This window comes from Siniperca chuatsi, linkage group LG7 (assembly GCF_020085105.1).
Source record: "Siniperca chuatsi isolate FFG_IHB_CAS linkage group LG7, ASM2008510v1, whole genome shotgun sequence".
Lineage (NCBI taxonomy): Eukaryota > Metazoa > Chordata > Actinopteri > Centrarchiformes > Sinipercidae > Siniperca > Siniperca chuatsi.
The window spans coordinates 4,974,623-4,991,650 of NC_058048.1; the positions used below are offsets into that span (position 1 = coordinate 4,974,623).

At 41.2% G+C, this 17,028-nt stretch overlaps 1 protein-coding gene across 3 annotated transcripts in view; it reads right to left on the reverse strand.

Moving 5' to 3' along the window:
• phldb1b (pleckstrin homology-like domain, family B, member 1b) overlaps positions 1 to 17,028 on the reverse strand; it is a 116,766-nt gene that overhangs the window by 99,034 nt on the left and 704 nt on the right. Inside the window, exon 1 of one of the 3 annotated variants that reach the window (XM_044203954.1) lies at positions 9,797 to 10,090. The exons of 1 other annotated variant lie outside the window; for it this stretch is intronic. The gene's annotated coding sequence lies outside the window, so the exon portion shown is untranslated. Of the gene's footprint in view, positions 1 to 3,900; positions 3,922 to 9,796; positions 10,091 to 17,028 lie in introns of those variants that run through there. One more of the 3 variants, XM_044203955.1, reaches the window with a different exon arrangement.

Sequence of the window (17,028 nt, forward strand, 5' to 3'; positions counted from 1 at the left end):
TTGTTTCACTGCCATAAAAAAATTATGCAGCTGGAAATAGATGGAGACTGCTTTCACTAGTCGCTAGTCCTGCCGCGGTACCAGTTGCTGTTTCAGTGCTTTTATGAATGGGCTCAGTTTTCTCAAGCAAAGCTTAATCTGGCTAGAAAAGCTCCTTGGCGGCCGTCAATTCATTGGTCAGATATTTGGTGCAGGAAAGGATTTCTTTTGGGATATGCTCTCTTTTTAAATGCGATTTGGTTTGGAAGCGCACTGACAAACCAGCCCGTGAGCATGGTCTTGTTCCAATCAACGAATTATTTGCTGACATCAAAACTTTGCAAAACAGAAAAAATGCTCCAGGGTTCAAAATAAATGCTATGTGTTATGAAGCCACGTTCAGAACTTTTCACTAAAGAATGTTCAAACGTATTGGTCTGAATGATGAATCACATTTTGTTCTGAATGATAACCTCTAAGCAGTATAGTATTTTTCCACAGATAAAAATAAGCCTAACCACCACACATTAAAATGCAAATCTATGCACAGTGAGATACCAGTATACTGTATCCTTCGTAGCCTGATAGCATGAGTAAACACAGATTCCTTATTCTGGCATGAAATGTTGAGCACTGGAGAGACGCCATTATCAGCTGGCAGCTAAACACACCATCTGGCCCGTCTCTGTGTCTTGTACAGACAAAAAAATGGTATGAACACACATGCATAACTCCACACACACTGTACACACTAGAGTGGTAGAAGATGAACGGTTACAGAAATTCTGGTAAATCCCAGGACCGAATGGGGAAAAAAATAGGTGAGGAAAGTGAATGAATATACCTCTCACCTTCCTCAGTGACTAATACTGAGATACCCTTGAGCAAGACGTGTGTTCTACTGTCTAACAGTAGAAATCTGTGGTTGTACAGAGCTGAAAAATAGTATGATCCTCAGGTGACTTTCTGCAGATGAATACAGGTTACAACATAAATACCAAAGTAAACAGAGCAAATAATACGAGATGAAAACCCGACTGACTGTATCCTGTAGTGTGTGTTTGTCATCAAAGCTTTGAAATCATTGCCAGCAGAGATGTGTGAAACTGCAGCGCAGCAGTTCTGAGGATCAGAGAGCCTGTCATTGTCAGATTATTGTCTCCAGTGACAGTAGAAATACTACCTCAAAGCCTCCATGAAGGAATACTTGTTGTCAGTTTCCAAACCACTGTTATCCAACACTGCAAAATGGTAACTTTGACTAAGACACTTAACTGGAGCCACAGGCAGAGATGACTCAGTGTTTCTCTGGCCGCCTCGTTACTCAAGAGTAGTAGTGGAAACAGTTGTGAAATATCATTTTTTACTTTTTGAAAAGCACACCTCTATTTGTTACAGTAAATTCTAAAAAAAAACCCAGATTCAGTGCCACTTCTCTACTCAGAGGTGTGTTCCTTTTAATTCTCAAGTTTCTCAATCTACCGAAACAAATCTCAGCTCGAGTCCAAGACGAACAATGATGGTGAGTGTGCTGTAGTGCGACTTGTGCCAACAAATGCTCAGAGCCAAGTACTAATAATATGGTGATAAGAATGAAGGTGATGAGAAACATGACCAGCTTAGTCACAGCATGTATACTTTATATTATCAGAAGAGATCAGTTGAAGTATGAGGCCTTGCATGAATACTGTGCTCAGCTCCAGAAAGCTGGTAATCTATAAACAGACTGGGACTGGCACCACAGCAGCCCTAAGTCAACAGGTTGAATTGTAAAGCCAACCGAAGCAGCAGTTCCTCTAATGGCCATTAGATGTTTCATCCAAGAAAAGTCTGACCATATGGAAGTCCACTGAAAAGGTCCCCTCTCCCACCTCTCTCAAAGTACAAAGTCAATAGTTTTTTCCCCACATGATATTAAAGCTGCACTAATCAATATTTGTATAAGAACAATCAATGAAATGACTTTGTGTAATGTGTAAGGGGAAGCTCATAGTGATATCACCTGACTCTGCAGTTCCCCAGTTTTTTTTTTATTTTACATTCCATGACAAATACAGAAAGAAGATCTGCCTGTACAAGTGGACCAACCACCAGAACCTGCTGATTTGCCATTCAAACTTCACAAAGTAATGAAGATAAAAACACCTGGAATACAATAGTAAGAGTAAATGTCACATGTTACGTCCACCTTAAGCAAACCAGTGGGAGTGGGTAACTGGGAATGCGGTATTCCAGTGGTATTCCATTGCTCAGTGGTTCCGTTGACTTTTGGCTCAGTGTTTCCCAAAGACATGGAGCTGGACAGGCATTCCAGCCTTGCAGGGACAAAGAGGTTCTTTGAACAACAGTAATCCTTTGGAGGAGGAGGGGGAACGCTGCTGGCCTGCTGCTGCATACTGCACTACAAGACCCACACGAAGGTTCACACACACTGTATGACCATAACACACCAGAGGGGACAAGAGCATGTGTGTGTGTGGGTATGAGGGTTAGACCGATGTATGCGGCCAGTACTGGGCTTTTATCAAACAGTGGGTATGAGTTTAGTATCAGAGGTGGTGTTCAAAAACATGTTTGTTTTACAATCAATCATTAGAGCTGTTAATGGGAAGCAGCATGGACCTGAATAGATTCTGATGTGACATTTCCATCCAGGTGTGAAAGAATTTGTTATTTCGTAGCGGAGATGTCAACACCAAAATCTATTATAGTATTAACGCACTACACTATCGGGTTATGACATTTAGCCAACAAAATAGTCAAGCATGAGAGTTCATTCCTGACCCTGTCACAACTCAATGTCCACTTACCAGCTTTTTCTGGAGGGAACTTTTAACTGTATCACACAGTTTTAATGCCGGATGGAGTTTGATGATGACGTCATACTGTAACAGCTACTGAGCTCTCATGTCAGCCGATCCATCTCCATGACAACTGAGCAAACTCCATGCATTGATGAAGACCATGACCATGTGATGAGGTTGAAAGCTCTGGAACAAGCTAGCAAGAGGACCTTGGGCTGAAATGGTTTTGTCAAACAAAGTGGTCATTTACTTAAACGATTACTTCAACTAGTACTACTTCTACTGAATATTTGCAGCTTTAATACAAAACATATCTTAGTATCCATGTAACCTTAGTGCGGATGTTCCTAACTTGGAGGTCGGGACCCTCCGATGGTGTCCCATGATAAATCTGGGGGTCACCCAGTGATTCAAGGTGATGATTAGAGGTTACACAAAATTGTTAATTATTATTATTTTTTTTAACTTTTTCTTGTGAAATATTGGACACTTTCACCTCTTCAAACTCTAGAAAGCCTTCAAATGAAACAATCCAAGAGGGAAAACATTTACTTTTTGGTTGAACAGCTCATGTCCATATGTCCTAGTCAATTCCATAGTTGTTTGCCAGTTAAAATGACTTCTTATCTGCTACCAAACCTTGACTGTTTTAGCAGTACTATTTTGTTTCTTTTTTACAACAAGCTGGAAACACAACATTGACATATCGTCACATTATACATTTAATATAGCCATGTTAGCAAACAGTTGCTTATCTTCCGATCCAGCAGACAAGGAACAACAGTAGCATTCATTTGGAGGTGTGTTTGTGTCCACTTGATGAATGTAAGTCAAATATTCCCTCTCCTTTATGATCAGAAACAGTATTCGTTAGTGTCCTTGAAACACTAAATTCCTCCACTGAAACATATAAACAACATAGGCATGCATGTATGTGTGCATTGGAATCAGTTTGGGTTTAAGGATTCCCATAGACAACAGTATTCAACAATAAATATGAAATAAATTAAACTATATTACATCAGATCTCTCCTACCTCCAGCCTGAAGGAGGAGCTTTAACTTCAACATGATATACAAACACTCATCTATACACACATACATTCACAGTCACTCACCCTCCTCTCTCTCTTTTCAGTTTGATGCTTTCCTTCACAGCTGTCAACTCATTCAAAAGTAAGCTTCAAAATCCATCCAGTGTCCATATTTTAATACTTCCAAAATCCACCCAGCTTAGTTGTAGGAATGAACATTGTTGGTGGTTAACTATGAAAGAAGGGAGTGATGGGGAGGAGGTGGAGGCGGGGGAAGGAAGGGAAATGAAGGGGAGAGGAGGGGAGGCTGGAGGCAGCGTGGGATATCCCTTTGAGTCATGGAAACTGATCCAAAGAGCAGACATGCTCACACACAGCCAAACAGCCCTGTGTGTCTCTTTGTATTGTCCTGTCATTCAGCCTCATTACACTGTGAGGACATTCAACAGCCTCTGGAAACACTTACTGTATTTCCCCATTAGTCAGTCTCTGGAAAACATGCATAATATCACTACTGAATACACACATTCACTATTCTCTGTCATGTTAATATGATGTATAAGTTCACTTCATTTTCTTCTGTTGGACGTTTCTCTTACTAATTCGTACTTATACAGACTTTTTAGTTTTAAACATTTGATTTTTCAGCATATTTTCATTATTATTTGTCTTAGTATGTCCTGCTGCTTTCACTTTAAATTCACAAATAAGATTGTATTTTATTTTAAAATATATTTGTTCTGATATTATTTACAGCACAGTAATATGTTGTTGAATCCCATATTTGCCAAACACAATCACATTTGCTATTTATATCCTATTTTTTTCTTGGGTGTATCTTGCTATATTTTGCAATCTTCCTGTGCGGATCATTGAAGTTTCTTTTTGGATTATGACACACCCGTTAACATCATGTACCAGTGTACTCACAGATTTTCCATCCAAACAGACAGATAGAGAAAGCCAGTGTATATGTGTGTGTGTGTGTGTGTGTGTGCGCGCGTGTGCACGCGCCTGCGCGTGTGTGTCCAAATAGGCCAGGTGAAGACGAGGAGCAGCAGCCAAAACACCATGAGATCATCCTTTACCAGACGGCTGCCTCTGCCAAATCCTCTGTTACCATGGCAACTCCTCAGGGGAAACACTGTTATGTGTGTGCGCGTGTGTGTGTGTGTGTGTGTGTGTGTGTATGTGTGCAACTGCAGTATATTCCTTACAGTTGGTTAGATGTTAGATGTAAATCTTAATTTTACAAGCCAACAATGTCTCAGACAGTCTTTATACCAGAGCGTGAGTATCAGAGTGTGAGAGAGGGAAAGGTTTTCAGAGAACGAGGTGAAGTGAAGTGAGCAGTCTGAGAATGATTATGTCTTTGTTTTGGGATGAATCGCTGGCCTGAAGGCATGCTACAGATAAAAGACAAAGACAATGAAGGGAGGAAATGATGTGGGAGGAAAAAGAAAGGGAGAGAAATCTGCAGAGGTCATATCCCAGTCTGCAGATGACATGCATTCTGATTGGCTGCCTGTTTATGTGTAGATGAGCTGTACATGCTGCAGCTGCTGGAGAGGCAGCAGGCAGTAGACTGTACAGCGGATGGTGTGAATAACAAAGTGGAGTGAGCAGTATCAGGACAGAGTGTGACCCTAATCTGACCTATAGTAACCTCTGCTGTCCTGATGAGGTGCTCATCCTCACTACTTAGACATCAGTGATGCAGTTCTCTGGGACAGTCAGTAACATGTTCCATCATCTCTGTAAATGTAATCCAAATCTGACCAGTGGTGGAGCAACTTTAAAAATTTCTAACTTTAAAGGATAATTCCGGTTTGTTACAATTTGGGTGTTATTTTCGTAGTTTGGGCCATGGTGTCCATCTGTTATGGTAACAACCGTACTGCATGTCACCCAGTTATTGCTGAGATGAGGTAAAACTTAAAGCTGCTTTTGTTTTTGTTGTTTGGCTACTTGGGGGCAGCGCAAAGAGCTGTAAACACAACACTGATATATTATTATCTATTACCTATTTACACATCCAGCAGACACAGAGCAACATTAGCATTCATTTGCAGTGTTTGTGTCCAGCTGAGTCCAATATTCACTCTCCTTTTAGCTCTGCTTTGCTCTCCACCAACTCCTAGGAAAAATAGGTGGCTCTATAGATGCTAAATGCTCCACTGTGTTCACCAGTTAGCCGCTAACTTTGTCTGTCTGCCGTTAGGTGCTGAGCAGTTGGTGTACAGTGGGTTTATCAGAGCTTGTTTCCTGAAAACAGCCGCCTGCTGCTGCTGGAAACAAGGCTGGTGAGAGCCGTGAGACTGAACCAAAACAGTAAGGATGAAAAACCAAAACAATGAGCTGAAAGATGCTAAAACTCCCTGTAGAGTTGAGAGGAACTGCAGAGCCTGTTGGTAATTCTCTGTGGGTTGGTCACTATGAGCAACATCTTTCACATTACATGCAGTCATTAGTTTTAATATAGTAATATTGATCAGTGCAGCTTTAAAGCGATCACATCTTAAATGTCGTCAATAATTCTTCATTGAGGCCAATCGGTGTAACTTGATGTGTGCAACATACAATTCATGTGAATAATTGGAGAGCTGATTAGAAAACTAAAAATGGAATTCAGTTAAAATGGATGAAATATTTTTCATTCATTAGTCATCATTATTTTATCATTTGAAATTAAACTCAAAAGCCTATCAAATGGCTACTAAATAGTTTCTTCCATCAGTTCAATTAGTGCATTTTTTTTAAATTACAGAATGCCTCATCAAAGCAGCTCATGCCCCAAGGTTTCCTCTATATTGGATTTCTTTTATCTGAGATATTACAATTTTTTAAACTTTCATAACAGCAGCCCCATCAGGCTGATTATTGTTCATTCTGCAGCTCAGTGCAAAGATGTGCCCTTCCTCATACCTCCATCTTTGCTGAATACAGGCAATTAGTGTCACGTTACATCAATGGACGCACACCAATCAGTAGTACACACCCACTCCAGTTTACACATGGAGGTCAATTACCACTCAAACTGCTCCACACTGATAAATAATCACTATCCAGGCCCTGATGTTGTAATTGAGAGGCTCTGATACAAAGTGCCTGCACGTAATGATGCTCTGACTCCTACTCCAAATTTACAACCAACAACTGCCAGCATTTGCTAATTATTTTCCTTCACAAATTCACTCATTTCCCATGGGCCTTGCCATAAGCAGCCATGATGGACTGAAATTATAAGCTTCTTATAGTCCTCTGGTGGTGAATTTCCAAAAAGGCTGACTCTCCAGGAAAAAATGTGCCTGCCTGATCACATTCAAGGTCAGCAGTATCGCTAACACCAGAAGTGGAGCACCCAGAGCACCCAGAGGAGGCATTAAGACCCAACACAGGAGAGCCAGTAAGAGAATGGGACTGGATGGATGTTGGGTGTGGGGATGAGGGTGAAGGGGGGTAGATAGAGTGCCTCTGTACTGGCCTGATTATGCTCTCAACAGAATGAGCTCACATAACAAAGGATTTATTATCACTAGCTGGAGAGTTGCTGCAGTCTGGGAACTCTGCACAGCCGTTTTCTCTGCCAGGCGCCCAAAAAATGTGGCCCAGCTCTGCTTTGGTCAGGAGGTTCAAACAACAACAAGCCCTGTATGGGTCTCTCTCTCCCTCGGCCTATAAAGCAGCCAGTGTTTCAGGGGGGTGGGAAGACCGAATGTGAACGCTGCCTCTCACAGGCCCGTGCTTTGCTGTTTTCCTCTCCATCTCTAACTTCTTTCCTCCAGGTACAGCAACACTGTCTATCTGTGTTTAGAGGTTACTCCAGATTAGACAGAAAGTAACGGATTATATTTAATGGGATTACACTAATACTGTATAACTGCGTGAAATTTCATTCTGGTTGTGGGGTGCTTTTGACAAAATGTAAGATTATGATTTGGATTATGAGACTATCGTTTAGTGAAAAGTTAAATTCATAAGCAATAAAACATACCCTTACTCAATTCAACACACTCAGGGGTTTTGCTGCTACAGCCTTACTTGGTCTGGTATGACCAGTAGCTTATGGTGGCTAATGTTAGCAAACATTAGATATCATTACATAGTTTAGGTAGTTTTGATAATACTTGACTAAGAGATTATTGCTGCTTGTGGATATAAATCTCATTTTACTGTGTTGCAAAAACAATCACATTAAAGGCAAAGTAATCCAAAGGTGATACAATGTATCTGGATAAAATGATCTTGTGTAATTGAATTTACTGTTATTCTAAGCAGATGATGGGTATTCTGTAACAAATTACATCTTAAAGCAGCTATAATTGATTTTTTTGGTCACTTAGAGGCAGCAGAACGAGCTGAAACCATAACACTGACATATTGTCATAAAGTTGATATGACAAAAATCTTAGCAAACCATTTTCTTTTAAAACTTCCAGCAGACACAGAGCAACATTAGCATTAATTTAAAAATGGTGTTACTGTCCACCGGATGAATGTAAGTCCGATATTTACTCTCCTTCTAGTTATGTTTAAATCTCCACCAACTCCTGAGAGAAATACCTGGCTCTTTAGCTGCTAAATGCTCCACTGTGTTCACCAGCTAGTCGCTAACTGTGTCTGTCTGCCGTTTGGTGCTAAATGAGAGCAGTGAGAGTGAACCAAAAAGTTGTGGGCTGTAAAACCAAAACAATGAGCTGAAAGCAGCTGAAACGCTCTGTAGAGCTGAGGACAACTGCAGAGTTGGTGATAATTCTCTGTGGGTGACCCTTTCACCTACGCATGGGCCTTTGATTCACTGATAATACACAAATGTCGATTAACGCAGCTTTAAAACTAACTTAATTAGCTCTGTATGTTATCCAACATGCTGGCTGCCTAACTGTCTCAGGCTTTACCCTGAGCACACTGCACCTGACAAGCTCAGCCCAGACTTGTTGAGTCTGTGCTGCTGATAAGCCAAGGACACACTCAGCTTCCAGAGCAGGAAACATCCACAAGATCCCACACAAAACAACGACAGTTCTACTGAATGATTTGTGATGAAGGCAGTGATAGCAGCAGGTCATTAATTAAGTTTGACACCAACGTTTTTTTTTTTGCTGAGTGCATTCTTGATTTATCGTAGTAAAAACACAAAACACATATGGGTATCCCAACCATGCAGAAATGCCATATACTCACTCCAATCCAAACTACCAACGCCATACTCATGAAGAAGCTTTGGGAAATGCGCCATTAGTTAACTCGTATATACATCATCATTTATTCAGTCACTGATAGTGGTGCTCATGCATATCATACTGTATCAAACAATGAGAGATGAGAACAGAAAACTCAACCAAATGTCAGTCTAACTTCAGCAAGAAACTCACTAAAACCCATTACATAAAGAATTTCTATTACACAAGCCATTCTAGTACATTATTAGTCAATACTCTAACTACATCATAACTTGAAAATAAGTTTCAAATCTTATGAATCATCAGTTACTGTAACAATGTGAAGATATTGTTGTTCAGAAATGTATCACAGAAACAGATTTAGTAATTATTTGGCGATTTTATAACATTTTGTTCAAGTATCATGTTGATTGTGGTTCTTTCTGACATTATCAGCAGCTTCTATATTATGAGTGCATGGAAATGAATATAATTACAGCATGATGCAAGAAATAGAAGCCGCAAATCATGACGTAAAAAGGCAAGTCTTTCACTGCTTTTAAACCAGACTGCACTTTAAGTGTTAACCACAATGAGATGAAGATGTTACAGTAGCTTTATGATCAAACCTGCCGACTGTCTGACACCTGCACTGTTTCCACACACACACACACACACACACACACACACACACACACACACACACACACACACACACACACACACACACAACACAAACTCAGCGTCTTGATAGTAAGCCGCCAGTGTGAAAACAGCAATCAGCCTTTAATCTTAAATGTGTGAAGCTTCTACTTTACCTGCCGGAGTGGTGTGTGTGTGTTGGGTGGGAGGGTCCAGTAACACCACAGGACTAAACAAACACACTGCTGCTGCTCATAAAGACGGGATGGGAGCGTAAAACTGCTGCTGGTGTCACAGAATTCAAAAACACAAAGAAAAGAGACTAAACTCTGACGGTATCCAAAGAGGAAGCTCCTTTCTTTGTTGTGTCCTCTCTCTCTCCCCCTTCTGTTGTCAGGGTCTCTCACTCACTGCCACTCCTTGACACACACACACACACACACACACACACACACTATCTCTCACTGTCATTACACACACTGGGCTAAAGCCATGTGGCTGCTGACACACACTGTCTGGCTGCTGCTGGTCCCCTCCCTCTCACTCTCTCTTGACTCACATGCTCACTCTGTCACTCTCTCTCTCTCTCTCTCACACACACACACACACACACACACACACACACACACTCCTTGAACACATGTACCCTCTCTCTCTCGCTCCCAGTTTTCCTGTCCGTTCAGCCTCGCCCCAACACACGGACACAAGGCGCTCATTCTTCTGGATGAAGAAATACTGTGTTGTTCATGAAAACCTGCAGAAATGGTAACCTTAAACGGGACTCGCAGGTAAACAAGGTGGTGAAACAGAGTGGAATACAGTGAGGGCGCAACGTTTCACTTCAGAACAGCCATTTATTCTCTCACAGTGGAACTAATGTTACTCTGAGCCACATTTTCCCTCATGCTCACCTACAGCACTGAGTCTATTCTAGCCTGTTCTAGTCTAATACACATGCTTCGGCATATTGTTCCGCATCATTTAAAGACATTTGATTTAGTGTTTGGATTTTGTATTCAATTGTACAACTGTCTACATAAGACAGTAATGGGGCCAAAAGTGTACCATAACATTTGTACACGTGTGAAGGAATCTGAAAATATGCAGGTACTCAAAAAACAAGTGTAAATGTAGAGTCTGCCTTAGGTACATCTGCATTTGTTTCTTCAAGCACTTCAACAGTTCAGATTCCAGGCTGCCATGACAGTGACCACTATGTTGGCTCTGTTCTAGAGAGAATCAACATAAACAGAAAACAAACGTCCAGACAGAGTCACAAACAATACTGAGGTCAAACAAATATGAACATGTACACCCACAATGTACCAGAGCATACTCTGGAGTCTGAGCGCTGTTTGTTGTGGTGCAGTTATCCATCCACTTACATACATTCATTAATACTGGAAGACTGATTCACATAGCTACAAAGAGGGTAAAAATGATGCCATGTTTCTGTTTTTCTACAGTACTGTGTGCAGCTGTGGCGAGCAGAACCACTGCAGACAGTCATCAACATTAAAAAGCTGGTGGTTCCTCTCCGACCAAACTAGTTGCCTGGATCCAACTAGCCTCTCCAATATGATATCACTAAGCCCAAATTCCAGCTGTGTACAGCACATGCCTGCTGTCCTGATCTGGAAAAGCTTCATTTTGAATTATATGACAAACTGCACATACCTAACATTCCTGTAAGGCTGGGTGGGATTTACCATGATTTATATGAATTCCACTCATCTGTCAGGCTAAATCACACAGCTGGGCTGTGACAGAGAAAAACATCCCGACCAAACTGACTGAGACGCAACACATCCAGCCTGTTTATCCGAATGAAACTCTGGTTAACGCAGCTGGTGGGAAATCTCTGCACACACTTAAAGTTCCACAGAACAGAACAGCTGTAATAAATCAGTGTGGGTTGATAGGAGTGTTAATCACTACAGAGATGTTTTTCAAAACTCCCTTTCTTGCTCATTCTCAATTTTGGAAACCACCTGGCCACATTTCCAATGCATGACAGTATATTTTCAAGCTCAAATCCTTTACTATTGCTCGAGTTCGTCCTGTAGCATCAATTTGTGCGTATTCCTTCTGCAATAGTAGAATTAATTTGAAGTTGTGTTTCCGTCCACCAGATGAATGTTAAGTTAAGTATTCGCTCTCCTTCAAGTTCTGGTTTGGTCTTTACCACCTCCTAAAAAAAAAAAAAAAAAAAAAAAGCTAATCGCTCACTTCTCTGATGCTGGACACATAGCGTACAGATGTTTTATCAGAGCTGTTTTGCTGGAAATAAGGTCGATGAACTACTAAAACCAAAACAATAAGGACCTCGGAGTTCTATAAAAGAAAATGCTTGATTGTGTAGCAGCGTTAAGTGTGCACTGTTACCTACGTTTGTACGACTCATCGCGTCTCGCCCCTCTACACTATTCGGCCACACTTCAAGTGAAACAGGTATAAACACTATTGCCTCTAGTTTGTTTTAAGCATACTGATACCTTAAAGGCACTCTATGGAATTTTCTTGTAAACAAACATAAGTTATGCTTACTTTCAGTGTTTCTCACCAAAACACATTGTGTGTATCTTTGAGGTCTAACAAATGTGTTGAATGCAAATGTCCTTCCTTGTAAAACATTTGCAAAGACAATCTCATCGAACATTTCAAACTTACATCCATGTTTGCTTGCTAGTAGTATTTTTCTTCTTTCCCACCTTTTGTGCCCACTGCTACGTTTCTTTGCACGTTACCGCCACCAACTGTCGATTAGCGGAATAGCTTGAAACCAGCCGCAGAAATGTCTGTGCATCCTCGTGCGCGTGCACTATACAAACAAAATGGGCACCCACACATAAAAACATCGCTCCATAGCGCTTCTACTGGTCAAAAACTGGAAAGCTGAGTAGACTCTCCTCGACACGACACACACACACACACACACACACACACACACACACACACACACACACACACACACAGTCTCTCGCTGTCATTCTTTGTTCTCACCATGAGCAACACCTTTCACATTACTAATAATATAGACAATATTCACAAGTGGAGCTTTAAATCAGTGCAGACTGGGGTGGCTGGTGAACAGTGTACAGACATCACATCACAGGATTTGGACTGTTGGATGCTCAGAATGAAAACTTAACACACTTCTCTCTCTGAGCTGAACATGTGTAAGATTGCCTTTGCTTTAGCTTTAATATGCATGCAGTGAATATCCGAAGAGAAACGCAAAGAGACAAGTGCACATAAGACATTACATTTCCCTTTTCGCGTCTGTCTGGATGGAAAGATGCTAACCAATATGACACGGCATTGAGCCTCATACTGTATCCTTGTTGTTGATGCAGTAAAAAGGCGCACTGAGGGATGAGCCTCCAGGTAACCACAAATCACTGGGGGTCAAAGGTAAATCTCTCTTTCATGTGAATACACTCACACATACACACACACACACACACACACACTTAGCATAAACAGACGTCTGAGACAGTAAAAGCTCTCTCTCCTTTCATCTTTAATGAAAAGCATATTTGGTTCTGCCCCACCCCCCCACCCCAACCACACCAGCACACACCAGCACCCACACACCCATTCAAATCCTAACGCCTTTATAGAAACATACAGTGCAGCGCTGCAGGGCTGAGCTGAGGGAAGCGCTAATTATGAACATCAAAGGCCTTGATGGGCGCTGACTTGATCCTTTGAGATGATTGGAGTATCTCACTCAGTGAACAAAAAGCTTGGACGTCTTTGCGCGGGATGGAAATTCAATTATCAAGCGATTCAGGGCCGGCAGAGGAGGAGGAATGTAAAGATTTGAAGGAAATGGGTCATCATTTTTTGCCAGGATGTGTTTGCAGTTGATGGGTGGTGGATCAGACTCCCACATGTTGCCCCTGAAGCCCGGGGCCATACTGTAGGAAGCTGCAGCTCTGTTGTGGGCCTACAATGAGCCACCAGAGGAATGTTTAATTGAACGCCGAGTGACTGAGAATTCCTACAATAACTTCCACGTCAGTCTTCATGTCATGCTCCGTCTTTCAACGCTGAAATGTTGTTCCCATTTTTGACAATGGCCAGCAGTGGTTTAATATAGACAAATGTCTGGGAGTGCTGCTGTTCTGAGGGATTACTGAGAGTTTAGCTTCAGGCGTCATTTCTTCATGATGATGTCTGAGACAGAGCGCAGGGAAACAGCAGAACACTAGTGCCATCTACTGCTGCTGATGTACACTGCTTCAACACTGGCAGATATTAACCACGATGGGAGACAATTACATTTAGTATTATTTGTGATAAATATGATGCAGATAGATTACATTTTTCCATATTGCACTGGTCCTTCCAGTGTACTATTTATAACAAACTTTATTTTGATGTCAACATTTTATTTCAAATCGGCCAGGCCGATATATCCACCGATATAACTTCATCAAAGATATATCTGTATTGGCTTATATGTCGGCAAATAAGTAGCGAGAATTAGCGGTATAGAAATGCCAGATATGCTTGAGGTCATTTAGAAACAACGTCACCTCTATATATGGCACATTATTTGCATTAACTACAGAATGTCCCACTAAGCCACATTGTGGTTACTAAACTGTAATAATACAGTAATAATACATAATAACCTAGTTTCAGGGCTCCTTATTAAAAATGCATGTTTTGTGTTGTGTAAATGTGTGTTTATGTTAATAAAAAGAGAGATAAATCAGATCTTTAAAACTCAAATACTGATATCGGTAATGGCCTCAAAAATCCAGTACTGGTTGGGCTGCAGTCAAAAGCCCCTTTAAAAGAGTAGTTTCAACTTTTACCCCGGAGACGCAGGCTTAAGCTGCCCAAGATCAAAAGCAACAGATACAGAATCTCACACTAATACGTTTCTAAATCTGAAGAGTTGTTCATTTATCTTACAAATGTATTGCTATATGCAGTAAATGTATTTATGCATTTATGAACAGCATGTCTGTCGCTGCGAGGTGAAGGTCCCTTGAAAGGACACTTAAGTGAAATGATACGAAATGAGTTTTAGTCTAAAGTCTAAAAACGGTCTCTGAGGAGTTTCCTGGTCAACTCTAAAATCCTGTCAGACGCACTGAATACTTTCAGTTTTCGTGACTGAAAAAGTTTACTGCAAAAGATTTCTTTTATAATTCATAACCCAATTTAACAATCCCATAATACATTCAATTGCATGGATCTTCACAAACCACATCATTCAGGCATAGTCAGACAATAAGTAAATAATTAGTAATTAGGTATATAGTTGTTGTTGTTTTCAGGAGCACTAACCCAGCACTCTAGCAGACCCATCTGTTTGCTTTTATGACATCTGATGGTTAAAGAAAAGACATGGAATCCACAAAAACAGGGCCCATGCCTGAGTTTGGCAACAAGGTGAAAAGTAATGAATTGCATTTGACATGATCACCTTTTATAAACTGAACTGAACCTGGAAGTCAAGGAGATGCTGTTGAGGAAAGAGTGGCAGACAGAATGTAGCAGGGCAGTGTGAGGAGAGATCCGGACAAAGAGCTGCTGAGGAGGACAGATGGTCAGCTGACCTGCTGCTGTTTGAACGGTCACAGAGAGGAAATTCCACATACGGACACAGAATTCATCCAATATCCTCTCTCTGTCTTTCTTTGCTCTGAATGCAGATGGCTCAGTAAGTAGTCGCACAACATGGTCCCTTTTAACATTTCTGGTCCTTTATAAAGTATACAGAAAAGCCTCCATGGTTCTACATAGGCCTTTAAGAATTCCAAAGAGCCATTTTCAAATGTAGAGCTAAATATGTGCATTATAGCTCCAATCGGTAACTTGTGCACAGTGTAAGCAACTGCACGAGTTTCTGGAAGTAAAGGTCAGTGATTGTTGGTGAGTTCCCCTTCCTTTAGACAGAGAACTGGCTCACTGCTGTCTGTGCACGAGGCACTGCTGATTTTTAATCTAAATGTACTATTTGTCACTTCCTCCGAGTACAGAAGTGCACATGGGGGGGTGGGGTGGGGGGATATGTAATACATTATTTATTACATAATCACCAACATAACTAAAGAGCTATTAAAGAACCCTCCATTTCTTTCTCTCTTGATTTGTTTTTGTTTACCTTGGGTTCTTTCACTCTCACTTTCTGGGTACCTGCCCCTCTTCCTCACACTGTCGCTGTCACACTGCTCGGGAAAAGCGTCACCTCTCAGTGGGAGGCCAGAACAGCTGGCACTAACAGGTGAGAGTGTCAGTGGCATAAAACAACATACTCTCTGTGGGTCAGTGTGGATCTCCCAGTGAGAGCTACAGTCCCTCTCACACCCCCCTGCTGTGACACACCAACTCCTCTTGTTCCTAAAACCCAAGTTAAGGCCGGTCTTAAGTCGCCGAGCTCTGCTTTGTAAAGTTCCCAAACTAAATGCACTGACTGCACAGAAAAAAGAGACAACTTACATGAGAGGAACAGCATTGTTGCAGCAGCATGATAGAATACAGGAAAGGGAAAATAACAAAGAGCAAGTTCAGCCAATAGGGAATATTTAAAGCAACGGACAACTAATGTTGAGTATTTTGCTGTTTTTGATGTGTTCACAGTTTTATGAATATGTTCTTTCATCTTATTCCCATTGCGTTTAATGTCTGTAAAGCACTTTGTAACTAATTCTGAAAGGGCGCAGTGGTGGATTAATGGAGCAGCTGAAAAACGTAAGAGGTAAATGTTTGAAGATGTGCAAAGTAACGATAAAGACACAGAGATGTGAACATATATGTGCTCAATGTAACCAAAAAGCACACAATATGGGAATAAGGAAAAAAAACACGACTTAACAGGTTGCATATGTGACGTGTAAATGTGCCATATTTGCCATGGAGAAATAGTAATAAGCTTATGTGCCAAGTCAGATAATAGGAGTTGTCTCTTCACCTGCTTCATACCGATATTAGTAAGTAAGCAAACCGTAAATCTTTAGTATTTAAAGTTGGTGCGTAGCCAGCTCCTCCAGTCCCTGTGCTGTAATTATCATCTCAGTGTCAGCACAGACCGAGCAGCAGACAGCAGCTTTCCCCTTTGAACTGCAGGCCGGGCTGCTAATGAAAACCCAACAGAGGCCCAACACAGCTTCGCTCAGTCACATACTGGGGGTCTTCTTAAAAGCAATGCGACACAAAGATTGTGGGTTACAAGTGCATTAAGAGTTATTCAGTGTGGTTCAACTGGATACAGAGATAGTTAGGTTGGGAATCTGTTTCATGTATTTCATTAGGATTTTTCTTCTTCTTCTTTGATGTTAAGCTGTGGTACTTTCCCTTTGTATCTCACAGGGATCACATAGCGCTCAAAGTGTGTGTTGTAGTTCTCTGATGGATGGTGCTCTTTCCTTTGTCTGTTTAGTTATAA